At 38.2% G+C, this 17716-nt stretch overlaps 1 long non-coding RNA gene across 1 annotated transcript; it reads left to right on the plus strand.

Moving 5' to 3' along the window:
* The first annotated feature begins 5183 nt into the window (after positions 1–5183).
* LOC146400837 (uncharacterized) lies at positions 5184–8755 on the plus strand. The gene is made up of 2 exons (XR_014812632.1): positions 5184–8172; positions 8301–8755. It is a non-coding gene; the product is annotated as an uncharacterized LOC146400837 (long non-coding RNA).
* The last annotated feature ends 8961 nt before the right edge of the window (positions 8756–17716 follow it).

Consider the following 17716-nt stretch of genomic DNA (forward strand, 5'->3'; position numbering starts at 1 on the left):
GGAGTAGGAATTTTAGAGCATAACAAAGCCATAGTGGTCTATCTGGACCATGAGCCATCGAATTTTTTTTTCCTTTTCATATTTTTCATTCTTAAACTTTGTGTTTCCCTTTCAGCTTCTTATGTCGTAAACTTGCCTGTGGCATCTGAAAGACTCTTCAATCTGACAAATGATATTCAGGGTATAACAGGTCAGAAAACTTCCAGATAATGGCTTCCACTGAACTCACTCATAGGAACTTAGTTTTTGAATTCCATGGCTGCAGTTAGCCTCATGGAGTTTTCAGGGGACTCAGTGATTTCGGAATGTGAGCTCAGTATTTTTGGTTGGAAATACATAACTAATTGGCAAATAACTGGCTTATAAAATGCAAAAATTCCAACTATCTACTTCATCTTTAGTTGTTTAAGAGTGGATAAGAATTTTGATTTTTTTTATGGGAACTCCTATTTAAAGTATTTCTTTGACAATGGGAGTAACTGTTTTTTCCTCAGAGTTTTTAACGAGTCTAAGTTAAATGTTGGGGTAAGTTTTAAGCTCCAAATGCTCAATTTGTTTTTTATTTTTGTGTTTTCAAAAAAATTTAAATGCACATAAAAATCTACTGTATATAAACTTCCTTTTTGGGATTTTGGATAAATTTAAATCCCCATTTGTGATGTTACTCATTTCAAAAATCACAAACCCATATTCTGTTTTGTAGAATACTTGTGCAAGAACTGGGGTTCTTCTCATACTTTGTAAGCAGACATCTTTAGAAATGTACTATAGCAGTTATCTTTCATCACTGCAGTCATACAGCTTGATAGAGAATTTGATAGATTTACTGACTCCGTAAATTCTAAGTAATAGTTATAGTGACTTTTACTAATTTCCTAAATAGCTTCCATGTATCCTTTTTATCCCTCCTAATAGTTCTTCAGCTATCACTCAAGTATCCCACCCTTCTAGAACTTGTGGTTCAGGAATAGCTGGCCCGGCCTTCAGAGTGGGCTTAATTGGCCTGGGTTATCCCATTTGTTTGGGAACTCCTAAATCAGGGCATGGCTTTCCTTTTGCTGGGACTTGGCTTAAAACTAGGCAGTTTACCATACTTAGGCTGATGATGTAACATGGGAGGTTTTTTTGGCTAGAAAAGGCCATCTGCTCTTAGTGTCACTGAAATAGATGCTTTTTCACCTCAGGGGACTCAACTATGGGAATGTGAAGGCTGGAACTGTTAGTTATTTTGCCAGCTTTGGAGAACTGGTTTGAGTTTAAATCCCACGAGCAATAGGACAACCCAGTCTATCTTGCATCATAGAATATGGTAGAACATTCTGTAATCTTTGAGGGGCTTTTCTACTTCACTGGGCCTTAAACCAAAGAGGATTTAAGTATAGTCAAGGATTTACAGAAAAGGAAAGATCACTGGGAAGAGGTTATAGATCTGAGTTAAGCAGTGAGCGAGTGAGGGTATAGTGTCAATAGAGACCAATGTCATAAAAAAAAGTGTACTTCTCAGGAAGGAGTGACAGGGTGGTTTGCATCAGACCCAAGTGCTGATATGAGAAAAGATGCTCAGAGCACATTGGAGTTGCATAGTGAAAATCTGGTAAAGGGTGAAAAGAGAAAGGGGAAGAACTTGAGTGATGTCACATTGAACATCCTCTGTGGTGGGTGCTTCTGACTTTATTGCTAGCATGCAATACAGTCAGGCTCAACTGTTTAAACTCCATAAACTCTTCTGAGAGGAAGAAGAGTTTATTTTTTCTGCATTTGGGAATGTGCTTCCTAGTGCAGTCTGGCAAAATAGTCCAGATACGATGGTGATTAGGAATGAAGGGGAAAACAAAATATTGTTTAAAACAGTTACAAATTTTTAATTTATTTTAGTTTTTTAATTGACGCATAATTGAAATGTAGCATATTCATCTCAGGTGTATAGCGTGATTACGTATTTGCTTATATGGTGAAACCACTACAATAAGTCTAGTTAACATCCATCACCTCACATAGTTATAACTTTTGTTTCTAGCGAGGGGGACTTTTAAGCTTACTCTCAGTAACTTTGAAATATGCAGTATTTCCACCATGCTGCATGTTAGGTCTCCATGACGTGTTCATTTTGTAACTGCAGGTTTGTACCTTTTTAACCCTTTCACCCATTTTGCTCACCCCTCCGCTTTTGGTAACTACCAACCTATTTTCTATATTTTTGAACTTTATAAAATTTTTACTTTGAATTTCTCTTTTAGAGTCCATATTTAGGGGACATCATACAATATTTGTTTTTCTCTGCCTTTTAGCATAATGCCTTCAAGTTCCATCCGTGTCAAAAAGTAGCAAGATTTCATTCTTATTTAAAATGGCTGAATAAGTAAGCCAGTTATAATGGAAAAAAATAAATAAAAATCTTTATTATAAAAAATAAAAAAGGCTGAATAATAATCCATTGTGACTATACGCCCCTTTTACTTCATTCAGACATTAATGGACATTTAGGCAATTGAAAATTTGAAACGAACATGGAAGTGCATATATCTAGTGTTTTCATACTCTTTGGGTAAGTCTCCAGAAGAAATTGCTGGATTGTATGGTTCATTTTTTTCTTTTTTTTTTTTTTTGTCTTGCTTTTTCTGTGGCATGTGGAGATTCCCAGGCTAGGGGTCTAATCGGAGCTGTAGCCGCTGGCCTACACCAGAGTCACAGCAGCGCTGAATCCGAGCTGCGTCTGTGACCTACACCACAGCTTATGGCAATGCCAGATCCTTAAGCCGCTGAGCAAGGCCAGGGATTGAACCTGCAACCTCATGGTTCCTCGTCAGATACGTTAACCACTGAGCCACAATGGGAACTTCCGGTCGTTCTAGTTTTTAATTGTAGAAGCTTCATGCTATTCTCCATAATGACTACCAACTTATAGTCTCACCAGCAGTGCAGAAAGGTTCTCTCTTCACATCCTTGTCAATGCTTGTTATTTCTTGTCTTTGTGATAATAGCCATTCTAACAGATGTGAGGGGATATTTCTCTGTTTCTATTTGTATTTTCGTGATTAGTGATGAGCACTTTTTCATATACCTATTGGCTATCCGAGGGTCTTTGGAATATGAGTATTTAGATCTTTTGCTTTTTTTTTTTTTTTTTGCTATTTCTTGGGCCGCTCCTGCGGCATATGGAGGTTCCCAGGCTAGTGGTTGAATCGGAGCTGCAGCCACCGGCTTACACCAGAGCCACAGCAATGCAGGATCCGAGCCGCGTCTGCAACCTACACCACAGCTCACGGCAACGCCGGATCCTTAACCCACTGAGCAAGGGCAGGGACCAAACCCGCAACCTCATGGTTCCCAGTCAGATTCGTTAACCACTGCGCCACGACGGGAACTCCTGCTGTTTTTTAACTGGAGTTTTTGGGTTTTGTTCTTTTGTGTTGCTATTGAGTTGTTTGAGTTTTTATGTATTTTGGATATTAACACCTTGTCAAATGTAATTTTCAAATATTTTCATCCATTCTGTAGGTTGCCTTTTTGTTTTGTAGATGGTTTCCTTTTACTGTCCAGAAGTACGTTCGTTTGATGTACAGGCATACCCTGGAGAGATTGATTGCACGTTCAGTTCCAGACCACCGCACTAAGCAAATACCTGAATAAAACTGGTCTTAATGGGTTTTTTGGTTTGCTAGTGCTTATAAGTACTCAGAAGTGAAATTGCTGGACTATATGGTAGTTCTACTTTTAAATTTTTTGTGGAACCATATTATTTTTCATAGTGACTACCAATTTGCAGCAAGGTTCTCTTTTCTCCACATCTTTGTCAGTGGTTGTTATTTCTTGTCTTTGTGATCATGTTTACACTATGTTATAGTCTAGTAAGTCTTAAAAAAGCAGTATATCTACTTTAATTAAAAAACACTTGCTAAGAAATGCTAACCATCATCTGACAATTCAAGGTTGTTATAGTCTAGTAAGTCTTAAAAAAGCAATATATCTACTTTAATTAAAAGGCGCTTGCTAAGAAATGCTAACCATCATCTGACAATGCAAGGTTTCCCCCAGCCTTCAAATCTGTAAAAAGTGCAGTATTGGTGAAGCACAGTAAAGGGAAGTACAATAAAACAAGGTTGCTTGTGGTCCAAAATAAACTCATTTTGCTCTTAATTGACTCTGCTTTTAGAATCAGATACAAAAAGACATCACAAAGACTTATGTCAAGGAGCTTATTGCCTGTTTTTCTTCCTCTGGGAGTTTATTATTTCAGGTTCTTAAGTCTAATCTATTTTGACTTAACTTTTGTCTATGGTATAAGATGTCCAGTTTCTTTTTCATGTGCCTGTCTCATTTTCCTAGTGCCATTTATTAAGGAGACTGCCCTATTCCCATTGTATATTTTTTGACTCTTTTGTTGTAAACTAATTGACCATGTATGTGTGGGTTTATTTCTCAGCTTTTTATTCTATTCCATTGATCTATGTATCTTTTTATGCCAGTACCACACTGCATTCATTACTATAGATTTGTAGGATAGTTTAAAATCAGAGTGTGTGAGGCCTCTAGGTTTGTTCTTTTTTCTCAAAATTGCTTTGGTTATATTGGGGGTCTTTTGTGATTTCATACAAATTTTAGGGTTGTCCCATTACTGTGAAAAAATACTGTTGGAATTTTGATAGGAACTGCATTAAATCTGTAGATCACTATGGTGTTGTTATGGACATTTTAACAGTATTATTTCTTCCAATCTGTTATCACAAGATAACCTTCCCATTTATTTGTCGTCTTCAATTTCTTTCATCGGTGTCTTGTAGTGTTCAGTGTACAAATCTTTCACCTTGGTTAAATTTATTGCTAGGTATTTTCTTTTTCATGCAGTTATATAAATGGTTTTTTTGAATTTCTCTTTCTGATAGTTTGTTATTAGTGTATTGAAATGTAACAGATTTTTGTATATTCATTTTATATCCTACACTTCCTGAATTTATTAGTTCTAACAGTTCCTGAGAGTGTCTCTTTAGATCTTTTGAAGTATCCCAGACCAGAAGCCTACCTCTCAGGCCAAAGCTCCAGGACAAACAAATAGACCTTTTTCTCAGAAGGACTGGGGGTGTTTCTGTCTACTGTCTGTTCCGTGCCATGCACTGGTAGTTTGCCAAGAACTGTCTCTCTGATTGTTAGTTACAGCGCCATCTGACCCAGGAGTGCAAGCCCCCGGGCCTTCAGGGACTGGCAATCAAGTGGTGTCCCCTAGGTGGCAGTGACAAAAATCAGGACTCCAGCAGAGGGAGAGCATGAAGGTAGCACTTGTTCAGAAGAAAGAGGAAAGAGAAAAAATGGTGAAAATGGTGTCTCTGTCCCTGAAGATTAACCAAGAAAGCGTAGGTAGTATGTTATCAGTTATCAGTTTGATTTATTCCAGGCTTTTTTCTTTGTTTATATATAATCATTTGCATGCATTGTGTGAAATTATTATTTTAGAGAATATTTCTTCAAATAGCTTTTTTCCACTTAACAATATAAAATGAACATACTTCTGAGGTAGAGCATATGAATGGCTCCATCTTTTCTAATGTATGGAAGTACCAAAATATCTTTATCCATTAACTTATTCCTGGATAATTGGATAACTCTTAAATGTTGCTATTACAGCTGTGCTATATTGAGTATTCTCTTACATATATCTTAACACTTAAACTATTTCCCATAAAATAGGGATCTTAAAATTATATGGTTTAGTCACTTTACATTTTGATAGCTATTGTCAAATCATGCTGCAAATAGTTTTACAATTTGTTTAAACAGTCTATGGGACTTGTCCATTTACTATATATTCTACTCAGCACTGGGAAGTATAGTGTTCTTAAATTCCTGCAATCCTTTCAGACTCTTTCACTGTCATATTTATTTTCACTTTCTCAATTTATTTATAAATGTGAGCATCTGTGCAAAAATTTATGGAACATTTGTATTTCTTTTCCTAGAAATTGCCTTTTCCTATTCTCTGCTTATAGCTGAGTTTACCATTTTATTATACTTTATACATATGAATACTATATGTAGGAAAGTTAATGTGATATGTATTATCTATATTTTCAGCTAAGGATAGGTTGTCTTTTTATTCTGTTTATGGTATCTTCCTCCATATGCAAGTTTAAATCTTTCATATGGGCGTTCCCTAGTGGTTAGGATTAGCTGCTTGCACAGCTGCAGCCCAGGTTCAATCCAATCATCAGGCTGCTGCTCACTGTAGCCAAAAAAAAAAAACAAACTGTGATTGTTTTGGAGTTCCCTGGTGGCCTAGTAGTAAGGATCTGGTGTTGTCACTGCTGTGCCATGCTTTCAATCCTTGGCCTGGGAACTTCTCCATGCTGTGGGCATGGTCAAATACATAAATCTTTCATACAGTTGACATGTAAATTATTTATGGATTCTTAATTTTATACTGTTTTCAAAGCTTCTGAAAAGTGTATATATTTTTAAAATTTAGAAGTTTTTTTATGTTTAAATCTTTAATCTACCATTTATAATATGGCATGGGGTCTCATGATACAGTTGTCCCAACACCATTTATAATTGCTTAATCATGTCTGAATGATTTTTCAAAGCCCCTATCATCACACACTGAGTTTCTGTATATACCTGGGTCTGCTTTGGAGTCTAGAGTGTTCATTGATCTGCTTATCTGTGTCATCTTGCACCAGGGCAACAGTGTTTTTTTTAATAACTGTGATCCACTCTAGTATATATTTTTCACTTCCAATTTTTTTCTTATTTTTGTGAATTTATTTATTTGTACATTTTATTTATTTATTTTTGGCCTCACCTGTGGCATGTGGAAGTTCCTGGCCAGGGATCAAACCTGTGCCACAGCAGTAACATGAACAGCTGCAGTGACAATGCCAGATCTTTAGCCCACTGCACCACAAGGGAACTCCATTTTTTGCATTTAATATTTCATATTAAAAATATAACATTTTTGTGCCTTTTAAAAATATTTTCAGGATTTTGAAGTAAATGCATTGAGATCATAGAAGTATTTGGAGAGAATGATTTAACTATTGAGGTTATCTATCTAAGTGTACATTTTTTTCTTTACTTTTTTTCATGCTAAGTAAATTTTTATATTTTTTTCTTCAAATATGTATTACATATTTCTTGTTAGGATTATGTTATTTTATGTTTTCTGTTGCTATTGTGTTTTTTTGGCTGCACATGTGGAAGTTATTAGGCGAGGGATGGAACCTATGCTGCACTAGATCCTTAACCCATTGCACTACAGGAGAACTTCCAAATTTGACAATATTTTGTTTGATTTTTTTTCCTGACACTTTGGAAATTTATTGACTTAAAATTTTTATTTTGTCTTTTTAGGGCTGTACCCTCAGCATTCGGAGGTTCCCAGGCTAGGGGTGCAGTCGGAGCTGAAGCCATTGGCTATACCACAGCCATAGCAACATGGGAGCCAAGCCACGTCTGCAACCCACACCACAGCTCATGGCAACACCAGATCCCCAACCCACTGAGCAAGGCCAGGGGTTGAATCCACATTCTCATGGATACTAGTTGGGTTCATTAACCTCTGAGCCATGACGGGAACTCGGGGTCTCCAATATGATGCTTCCAAATTCGACACTTGGGAAATCTGTTGACTTCCATGATTGCTGTGGCTAGGTCTTCCAAAACTATGTTGAATAAAAGTGGTAAGAGTGGACATCCTTGTCTTGTTTCTAGTCATAGCCGAAATGATTTTCAGCTTTTCATCACTGAGTATGATGTTATTAGTGGGTTTTTCATATATGGCCTTGATTATGTTGAGATAGGCTCCCTCTCTGCCCACTTTCTGGAGGGTTTTTATGAATGGATGTTGAATTTTGTCTAAAGCTTTTTCTGCATCTGAGATGATCATATGATTTTTATTCCTGTTTGTTAATGTGTATCATACCAGTTGTCCTGCACATATTGAAAAGTCACTAAATCCATGGGATTAATCCCACTTGATCACAATGAATGATTCTTTTAGTATATTATTGGATTTGGTTTCCTGTTATCTTGTGTCTGTGTTCATCAGTAATAATGGCCTTTCATTTTCTTTTTTATTTTTTTTGTGGTGTCTTTGGTTTTGGCATTGGGGTGATGGTGTCCTCATAGTATGAGTTTGGAAGTGTTTCTTCTGATGCAATATTTTGGAATCGTTTCAGAAGGGTATGTGTTAACTCTTTAAATGTTTGATAGAATTTGCCTATGAAGTCTTCTGGTCATGGACTTTTTGTTGGGAGTTTTTATTTTTTGTATTTTTTATTTTATTTTATTTTATTTATTTTGTTTTTTAGGGCCACACCCAGGCTAGAGGTCCAGTTGAAGCTGTAGCTGCTGGCATACACCACAGTCACAGCCACAGCCACAGCGGTGCAGGATCTGAGCCGCATCTGTGACCTACACCACAGCTCATGACAACACTGGATCCTTAACCCACTGAACGAGGCCAGGGATCCAGGGATCGAACCTGTGTCCTCATGGATGATAGTCGGGTTTGTTAACTGCTGAGCCACGATGGGAACTCCTATTTGTTACCTTTATGGCCCCACCCACAGCATGTGGGAGTTCCTGGGCCACAGCTGCTACCCACACTCAGCTACACCAATGCCAGATTCTTCAATCACTGCAACAGGCCAAGAATCAAACCCACACCTCTGCTGTTACCCAGGCTGCTGCAGTCAGATTCTTAACCCACTCTGCCACAGTGTGAACTCCAAAACTTTATTAAAGTTCTCGTTTGTTCACTGTGTTCGTTCTGGTCATGAGTTTTTGTGATTATTTTATGTTGACCTTACCCTGACATTTTATTAGCTTTCCTTGAATATTTGCTGATTGTTGGTTGTCTGTTCATATTTAAGAATGAGGCAGTAGATCCAAGAGCTCACTGAGAACCTTTTGTACCTGTGAAGGATTGGTTAACTGTCTGGCTTTGACTTATGTGCTGAGTATGTATTACTAGACATTGCCTAAGGGCCCCACACATTTGAGAATGAGAAAAGCTTTACTTTGATGTGGTACATCAACTTCAGTTACTCTATTTCACCCTTGATAATTTCAGTTTCTTTAGAGAAGGACTTTGATTTAGGGGAAGGCGGTATTGAGGGTAAGTAGGATGTAGTCACCACAGTGTAAGGTTCTAGCATCTAGTTTTTCTGTTCTCTCACTGAATTTTTCTGCTCCAGCATCCAATCCAGGTTCATATGCTGCATTTAGTTGTCATATTTCTTCTTAGTCTCTTTTTTTGGTTTGTTTTTTGTTTTTTGTCTTTTTTGGGCTGCACCCGCAGCATATGGAGGTTCCCAGGCTAGGGGTCCAATCAGAGCTGCAGCTGCCAGCCTACGCCAGAGCCACAGCAATGCCAGATCCGAGCCCCATCTGCGACCTATACCACAGCTCATGGCAATGCCGGATCCCCAACCCACTGAGCCAGGCCAGGGATCGAACCCACAACCTCATGGTTTCTAGTCGGATTCATTTCTGCTGCACCACGACAGGAACTCCTCCTTAGTCTCTCTTTAAATCTGAGATAATCTTTTGGTATTGTTTGGGTTTGGGTTTGGGGTTTTTTTTGGTCTTAATTTTGACACTTTTGATGAGTTCTTGCCCAGTTCTTTTATAAGACGACCCTCAATTTACGTTTGCTTGATATTTATGATTCAATTCTAATTATGCATTTTTGGCAATAATACTGCTGAAGTGATGTGAACTTCTTAGTACATCATTTTCAGGAGATATATGATGTTAATGTATCTCGTTAATGGTGATTCTATCTTTGATCACTTGGTTAAGATGATGTCTACAGGTGTTCCTATACTGTAAAGTTAGGATTTTTTTTTTTTTTTTGTCTTTTTAGGGTCACACCTGCAGCATATAGAAGTTCCCAGGCTAGGGGTCAAATCGGAACTGCAGCTGCCAACCTACACCACAACCACATCAGCGTGGGATCCGAGGTGTCTGCAACCTACACCACACAGCTCATGGCAACGCTGGATCCCTAACCTACTGAGCAAGGCCAGGGATCAAACCCATGTCCTCATGGATACTAGTCGGGTTCATTAACCACTGAGCTACAACAGGAACTCCTGTGATATTATGATTTTTAAAATTTAAAATGAAACTCATATATATACATATACATAAAAAAAATCTCCAGTACTAACTAAATGAAAATTGATGTAATACTACTAATTTCAAACAAGTAAAATAAAAACAGAAAGTATGAAATGTGATACATTTCTATGAATAAAAGTAATACACTGAGCAGTAGCACCTAAAAAAATTGTGAGGTTTTAATATACCCTCAGAGCAAACAAAAAGTAGTATGAAAGTTGACTGTTTTGGCAACGAAAATAAGAGGGTTCATTTATTGAATCCTGGAGCTCCATAGAGAGTGTATATATATGTTTTAAGAGCACACACATGGAATATTTTATAAAATTGACCTTAGGGAGTTCCCGTTGTGGCGCAGCGGAAACAAATCCGACTAGGAGCCACGAGGTTGCGGGTTCGATCCCTGGCCTCGCTCAGTGGGTTAAGGATCCGGCGTTGCTGTGAGCTGTGGTGCAGGCCAGTGGCTGCAGCTCCGAGTGGACCCCTAGCCTGGGAACTTCCATATGCCATGGTTTGGGCCCTAAAAAGACAAAAGACAAATAAAATAAAATTGACCTTAGGCAAGGTCACAAATGAAATCTCAACAAATTCTGAAGTATTTATGTGAAAGATCTGACTACATAGCACAATAAAATTTTAAAAATATTTAAAAGAATGTTTCATCCTCAAGCATACACATTTAAGAGTGCAATTTAGTGTAGTCATGGACTGAGCTGATTATGAATGACTCAACCCTTTGCCACTTCTGTTTCAGTTGCGTGTATGTACCAAGGAAAAGACAATGTAGAACTGCATATATAGCCAAGTATGAAACTGAGAAAAGATAACCATGAATTTTTAACATAAGAGGAAATTCCATGAAAAGATGCTAGTAAGAACCATAAAACATGGCTTTGGGGAGGAACTTTTAAAAGATGAGCACCTTAACAACAGGGATCAAAATTTACTTTATCTGTACAATGCAGTGTCTTTAGGCCAACAAAAAATTAAATTTAAATGGAACTGGTCATCCCCCTAAGCTGCAGTACAGGCCCAATCCAAAAGCTGTTTTGAAGGGGTGCTTTTACAGTACAGGACATGTGGAATATTTGCAGAAATTAACACCTATTGAAGATAAATTCATGAAAATCATGTAAGGAAATAACCAATTATACAAAATAGGATGATTTTGTACCCAAGAATTGTAGATAGAGGAAAAAATACTAGGATGAGATTTTTATTATTTTTTTGTCTTTGTTTTTATGGGGCCACACTCGTGGCATATGGAGGTTCCCAGGCTACGGGTTGAATTGGAGCTGTTGCTGCCGGCCTACGCCAGAGCCACAGCAATGCCAGATCCAAGCAGCATCTGCGATCTACACCATAGCTCACGGCAACGCTGGATCCTTAAGCCACTGAGGGAGGCCAGGGATCGAACCTGCAACCTCATGGTTCCTAGTTGGATTCGTTTCCGCTGCACCACAGTGGGAACTCCCAGGATGAGATTTTTACAGTAATTAGGTTTGTTTTTTTTTTTAATGATTTTTATTTTTTCCATCATAGCTGGTTTATAAGGTAAGCATGTTTACAGATAAAACATTCTGACATACATCTTGACAATATTTTCTTAGGTCAGTCTCTGAAGACAGTAGAAATAAAAGCAAAAATTAAAGAGACCTAATCAAACTTGTAAACTTTTACACAGCGAAGGAAACCATAATCAAAGAGACCGTCTATGAATGGTAAGGAAATATTTGCAAATGATGCAACTAACAAGGGCTTAATTTCTAAAATATACAAACAGCTCATAGAACTTAACAACAACAAAACCCCCAAACAACCGAGTCAAAAAATAGGCAGAAGTCCTAAATGGACATTTTTCCAAAGAAGAAGACATAGACATAGACAAAAGGCACATGAAAAGATGCTCAACATAGACAGTTATTAGAAAAGTGCAAAAAAAAATTAGAATAAAATATCACCTCACACCAGGCAGAATGGCCATCATACAAAATTCTATGAATAATAAATGCTGGAGGGGGTGTGGAGAAAAGGCAACCCTCCTACACTGTTGGTGGGAATGTCAATTGGTGTAGCCATTATGGAAAACAGTATGGAGGTTTCTTTAATAACAAATTGTGATCCAATAGTCCCACTCCTAGGCACTTAACTGGAAAAGACAGCTAATTAAAAAATACATGCACCACCCCAGTGTTCATAGTAGCACTATTTACAATAGCGAAGATTTGGAAGCAAAATTAGTTTCCATTAACAGATTAATGGATAAAGACCCTTGTTTGGCCAAGGGTCTCTGAAATTATGGAAAGTGAAACCACAGATAAGAAAGGACAGCTGTACTTAGATCGACACAAAAATGTGTCTACAGCATACTTACAGAGTAGTATGCCTTTTAGAGAGGTCGTTACTTTGCTCACTCTTGTATCATTCTTAAGGAGCTGGCTTAAAGTGGAGGATATAGGAGTGCTTAACTAATACATGCTAAACAAAGGAATTAATGAAATGAAGCGAATACTATAGCTTCCTTATGGTTGCACTCCCCTCCTCCAGTTCCTCAACCTTCCAGGCCATCCTCTTCCATTCATTCATTCATCTGTTTATTAATATGTCGATGCCATTAGAGTAATCTTTCTAATATGCACGTGCGATGCCGTTTTCCAGCCCCAAATTCTTTAATGGCTGCATATAAGCTCCAGGATAAATGCTAGCAGCTATAATGGGGCACTTAATACTTTCTTTTTCCATTTTTTTTTATTACTCAAATGAATTTATCACGTCTGTAGTTGTATAATGATCATAACAACCTGATTTCACAGGATTTCCATCCCACAGCCCAGGTACATCCCGCCACCCCCCAAACTGTCTCCTCCAGAGACCATTAGTTTTTCAATGTCTGTGAGTCAGCATCTGTTCTGCAAAGAAGTTCAGTCTGTCCTTTTTTCAGATTCCACATGTCAGTGAAAGCATTTGATGTTGGTGTCTCATTGTATGGCTAACTTCACTTAGCATGATAGTTTCTAGGTCCATCCGTGTTGCAAAAAATGCTGGTATTTCGTTCTTTTTAATGGCTGAGTAATAATACATTATGTATATATACACCACATCTTCTGGATCCACAACTCTGTCGATGGGCATTTAAGTTGTGTCCATGTCTTGGCTATTGTAAATAGTGCTGCAATGAACATTGGAGTACATGTGTCTTTGCGAGTCGTGGTTTTCTCTGGATAGATGCCCAGGAGTGGGCTTGCTGGATCAAATGGTAGTTCTATGTTTAGTGTTCTGAGGAATCTCCATACTGCTTTCCACAGTGGTTGCACCAATTTACAATCCCACTAACAGTGTACTAGTGTTCTTCACACCCTCTCCAGCACTTATTGTTTGTAGACTTTTGGATGATGGCCATTCTGGCTGGTGTAAGGTGGTACCTCAGAGTGGTTTTGATTTGCATCTCTCTAATAATGAGTGATGTTGAACATCTGTTCATGTGTTTCTTGGCCATCTGTATGTCTTGTTTGGAGAACTGTCTGTTTAGATCTTCTGCCCATTTTTTGATGGGGTTGTTTGTTTTTTTGGTATGGAGCTGTGGAAGGTGTTTATAAATTTTGGAGATCAATCCTTTGTCAGTCGATTCACTTGCAAAGATTTTCTCCCATTCTGTGGGTTGTCTTTTTGTGTTTAGGGTTTCCTTTGCTGTGCAGAAACTTTGAAGTTTGAGTAGGTCCCATTTGTTTATTTTTGTTTTTGTTAATACTCTGATAGGTGGATCTGAGAAGATGTTGCTGTCGTTTATGCCAGAGAGTGTTTGGCCTATGTTTTCCTCTAGGAGTTTGATAGTGTCTGGTCTTATATCTAGGTGTTGAATCCATTTGGAGTTTATTTTTGTGTATGGTGTTAGGGAGTGTTCTAATTTCATTCTTTTCCATGTGGCTGTCCAGTTTTCCCAGCACCACTTATTGAACAAGCTGTCCTTTCTCCATTGTGTATTCTTGCCTCCTTTGTCATAGGTTAGTTGGCTGTAGGTGTGTGGGTTTAATTCTGGGCTTTTTTTCTTTTTGTCTTTTTTTTTTTGCTATTTCTTGGGCCGCTTCTGCAGCATATGGAGGTTCCCAGGCTAGGAGTCGAATTGGAGCTGTAGCCGCCGGCCTACGCCAGAGCCACAGCAACACGGGATCCAAGCCGCGTCTGCAACCTACACCACAGCTCACAGCAACGCCGGACCGTTAGCCCGCTGAGCAAGGGCGGGGACCGAACCCGCAACCTCATGGTTCCTAGTCAGATTTGTTAACCACTGCACCACCATGGGAACTCCTAATTCTGGGCTTTCTATCCTGTTCCACTGATCTCTACTTCTGTCTTTGTGCCAGTACCATGCGGTTTTGATGACTGTTGCTTTGTAGTATAGTCTAAAGTCAGGGAGCCTGATTCCTCCAGCTCCATTTTTCTTTTTCAGGATGTCTTTGGCTATTCTGGGTCTTTTGTGCTTCCAAACAAACTTTAAAATATTTTGTTCGAGTTCTGTGAAAAATGTCCTTGGTAATTTGATAGGGATTGCATTGAATCTGTAGATTGCCTTAGGTCGTATAGTCGTTTTGATAATATTAACTCTTCCAATCCACGAGCATGGTATATCTTTCCATCTATTTGCATCATCTTCGATTTCTTTCATCAGTGGCTTGTGGTTTTCAGAGTACAGGTCTTTTGTTTCTTTAGGTAGGTTTACTCCTAGGTATTTTATTCTTTTGGATGCAATGGTAAATGGGATTGCCTCCCTCATTTCCTTTTCTGCTCTTTTAGTATATAGAAATGCCGTCAATTTCTGTGTATTGATTTTGTATCCTACGACTTTGCCAAATTCGTGGATGAGCTCTAACAGTTTTCTGGTAGAGCCTTGAGGATTCTCTAGGTATAGTATCATGTCAGGGATAGTTTTGCTTCTTCCTTTCCAATTTGGATTCCTTTTATTTCTTTTACTTCTCTGATTGCTGTGGCTAGGACTTCCAGAACTATGTTGAAGAGTAGTGGCGAGAGTGGACATCCTTGTCTTGTTCCTCATCTCAGCGGGAATTCTTTCAGCTTTTCACCATTGAGAATGATGTTTGCTGTGGGTTTGTCATATATGGCCTTTATCATGTTGAGGTAGGTTCCCGTTATGGCCACTTTCTGAAGGGTATTTATCAGAAGTGGGTGTTGGATTTTGTCAAAGGCTTTTTCCACGTCTATTGAGAGGATCATATGGTGTTTATTCTTCAGTTTGTTAATGTGGTGCAAAACACTGATGGATTTGTGGATACTGAAGAACCCTTGCATCCCTGGGATAAATCCCACTTGATCATGATGTACAATCCTTTTAATGTATTGTTGGATGTGGTTTGCTAGTATTTTGCTGAGGATTTTTGCATCGATGTTCATCAGTGAAATTGGCCTGTAGTTTTCTTTTTTTGTGGAGTCTTTGTGTGGTTTTGGTACCAGGGTGATGGTAGCCTCATAGAATGAGTTTGGGAGTATCCCTTCCTCTGCAATTTTTTGAAATAATTTCAGAAGGAGAGGTGTTAGCTCTTCTCTCAATGTTTGATAGAATTTGCCTGTGAAGCCATCTGGTCCTGGACCTTTGTTTGTTGGAAGTTTTTTAATCACAGTTTCAATTTCAGTTCATTCATTCATCTTTTCTGTTTCATCTTGGTTTAGTCTTGGAAGATTGTATTTTTCTAAGAATTTGTCCACTTCTTCTAGGTTTTCCATTTTATTGGCATATAGTTGCATATAGTAGTCTCTTAGGATCCTTTGTATTTCTGTGATGTCCGTTGTTACTTCTCCTTTTTCATGGCTAATTTTATTGATTTGAGTCCTCTCTCTTTTTTTCTTGATAAGTCTGGCTAGGGGTTTATCACTTTTGTTGATCTTTTCAAAGAACCAGCTTTTTGTTTCATTGATCTTTTCTATGGTTTTCTTTGTTTTCGATGTACACACATCATATATATATTGAAGTAAGACAGATACTGTGATATCACTTATATAGGGAATCTAAAATATGATGCAAATGAGTCTATATACAAAAATGAAACATCACAAACAGAAAACTCATGGTTACCGAAGGGGAAGCAGGTAGAGGGATAAATTAAGAGTTTGGGGTTAGCATATGCCAACTATTTAGGATGGACAAACAACAGTGCCCTACTGTGTTGCATCGGGAACTATATTCAATATCTTATAATAAACTATATGATGGATAAAATATAAACAATAGATATATATGTATAAGTGAAACACTTTGCTGTACACCAAAAGCTAACACAACTTTCCATTAAAAATTTAAAAGTATTTGAAGTATTTTAAAATGTTCATTGATGAAAGAGCATTTAACAAGGATGGCCTGGGGTGGGAAGGTTGAATATAAAAGGAGCCATTTAGAAATTCTAGAAATCAGAAATACATTCAATGATTATATGAAATAAAGTGAAACAGTGGATAGAATGATCAACTCTAGAGAGAATTTGTGAATTTTATGTTTTCCTGACTGAATCTTGACTGAGTGAGACCCCTAGACCAACAAGCTCTAGGGATTTTCTGTAAACTGATTATGGAGTATGTATTATTTGCTAGTATCTTACATCAGAGCTCACCTGATGATCTGTGATGCTTTTAAGCTCTCTTGTTTCTAATTGTTTTCCTGGCCTTACCCATCCTGTGCTGCACTGAAGTGTTTGCAATCTGATTCAATGTGTTTGCCTCAGTTTTTCGTCTTCTTGTCTTTTTTTGTCTTTTTGTTGTTGTTGTTGTTGTTGCTATTTCTTGGGCCGCTCCCACGGCATATGGAGGTTCCCAGGCTAGGGGTTGAATCGGAGCTGTAGCCACCAGCCTACACCAGAGCCACAGCAACGCAGGATCCGAGCCGCGTCTGCAACCTACACCACAGCTCACGGCAACGCCAGATCCTTAACCCACCGAGCAAGGGCAGGGACCGAACCCGCAACCTCATGGTTCCTAGTCCAATTCGTTAACCACTGCGTCACGACGGGAACTCCTGCCTCAGCTTTTCTTTCATTCCGCCTTGGCTCTTGCAACTGCATGTCCTCATTATGATTGATCAACCCAGCTCCAAAGCTCATCTTCTCTGACCTTGATTTTCTGATTAATTTTTACCAATTTATCTGACTTTCATGGATCTTGTTTTTTTGCCAGTCACTCGCAGCTACTGTCATCCATGATTCTGGGATTCTTGATTTTTTTTTTTTTTTTTTTTTTTAGCAAATGACATATTGACCTTTTGTACCTTCTCTAAACCAAAGAAGTCAATAGAAAAACACCACAGTGGAAAAAGAGCACAGTACATGCAAAGAAGATCCTGGAATGGACCAAAAAAACCCAGAAAAACAAAATGACGGTCAATCATATTAATAATTAGAGATTTGACAGTTAATGAAATACTGTATTTCCACATATTGTGGATTGCGAGACTTAATATTCATCACAGAATGGGCACCAAATAAATAACTGGTTATTCTAGCGCTGGCTTAATGAATGTTTGCACAGATTGGTGATGGATGCAGAGAGGGACGTCACATGTGGGCCTGTAGGTAAGAAAATTTTTCCTTCTCTCCTAGGT

The sequence above is a fragment of the Sus scrofa genome, chromosome 8, assembly GCF_054392235.1.
Source record: "Sus scrofa isolate SSC_HxYL_T2T_F1_AM1 chromosome 8, Sscrofa_HxYL_maternal_Yorkshire_Landrace_v2.0, whole genome shotgun sequence".
NCBI lineage: Eukaryota > Metazoa > Chordata > Mammalia > Artiodactyla > Suidae > Sus > Sus scrofa.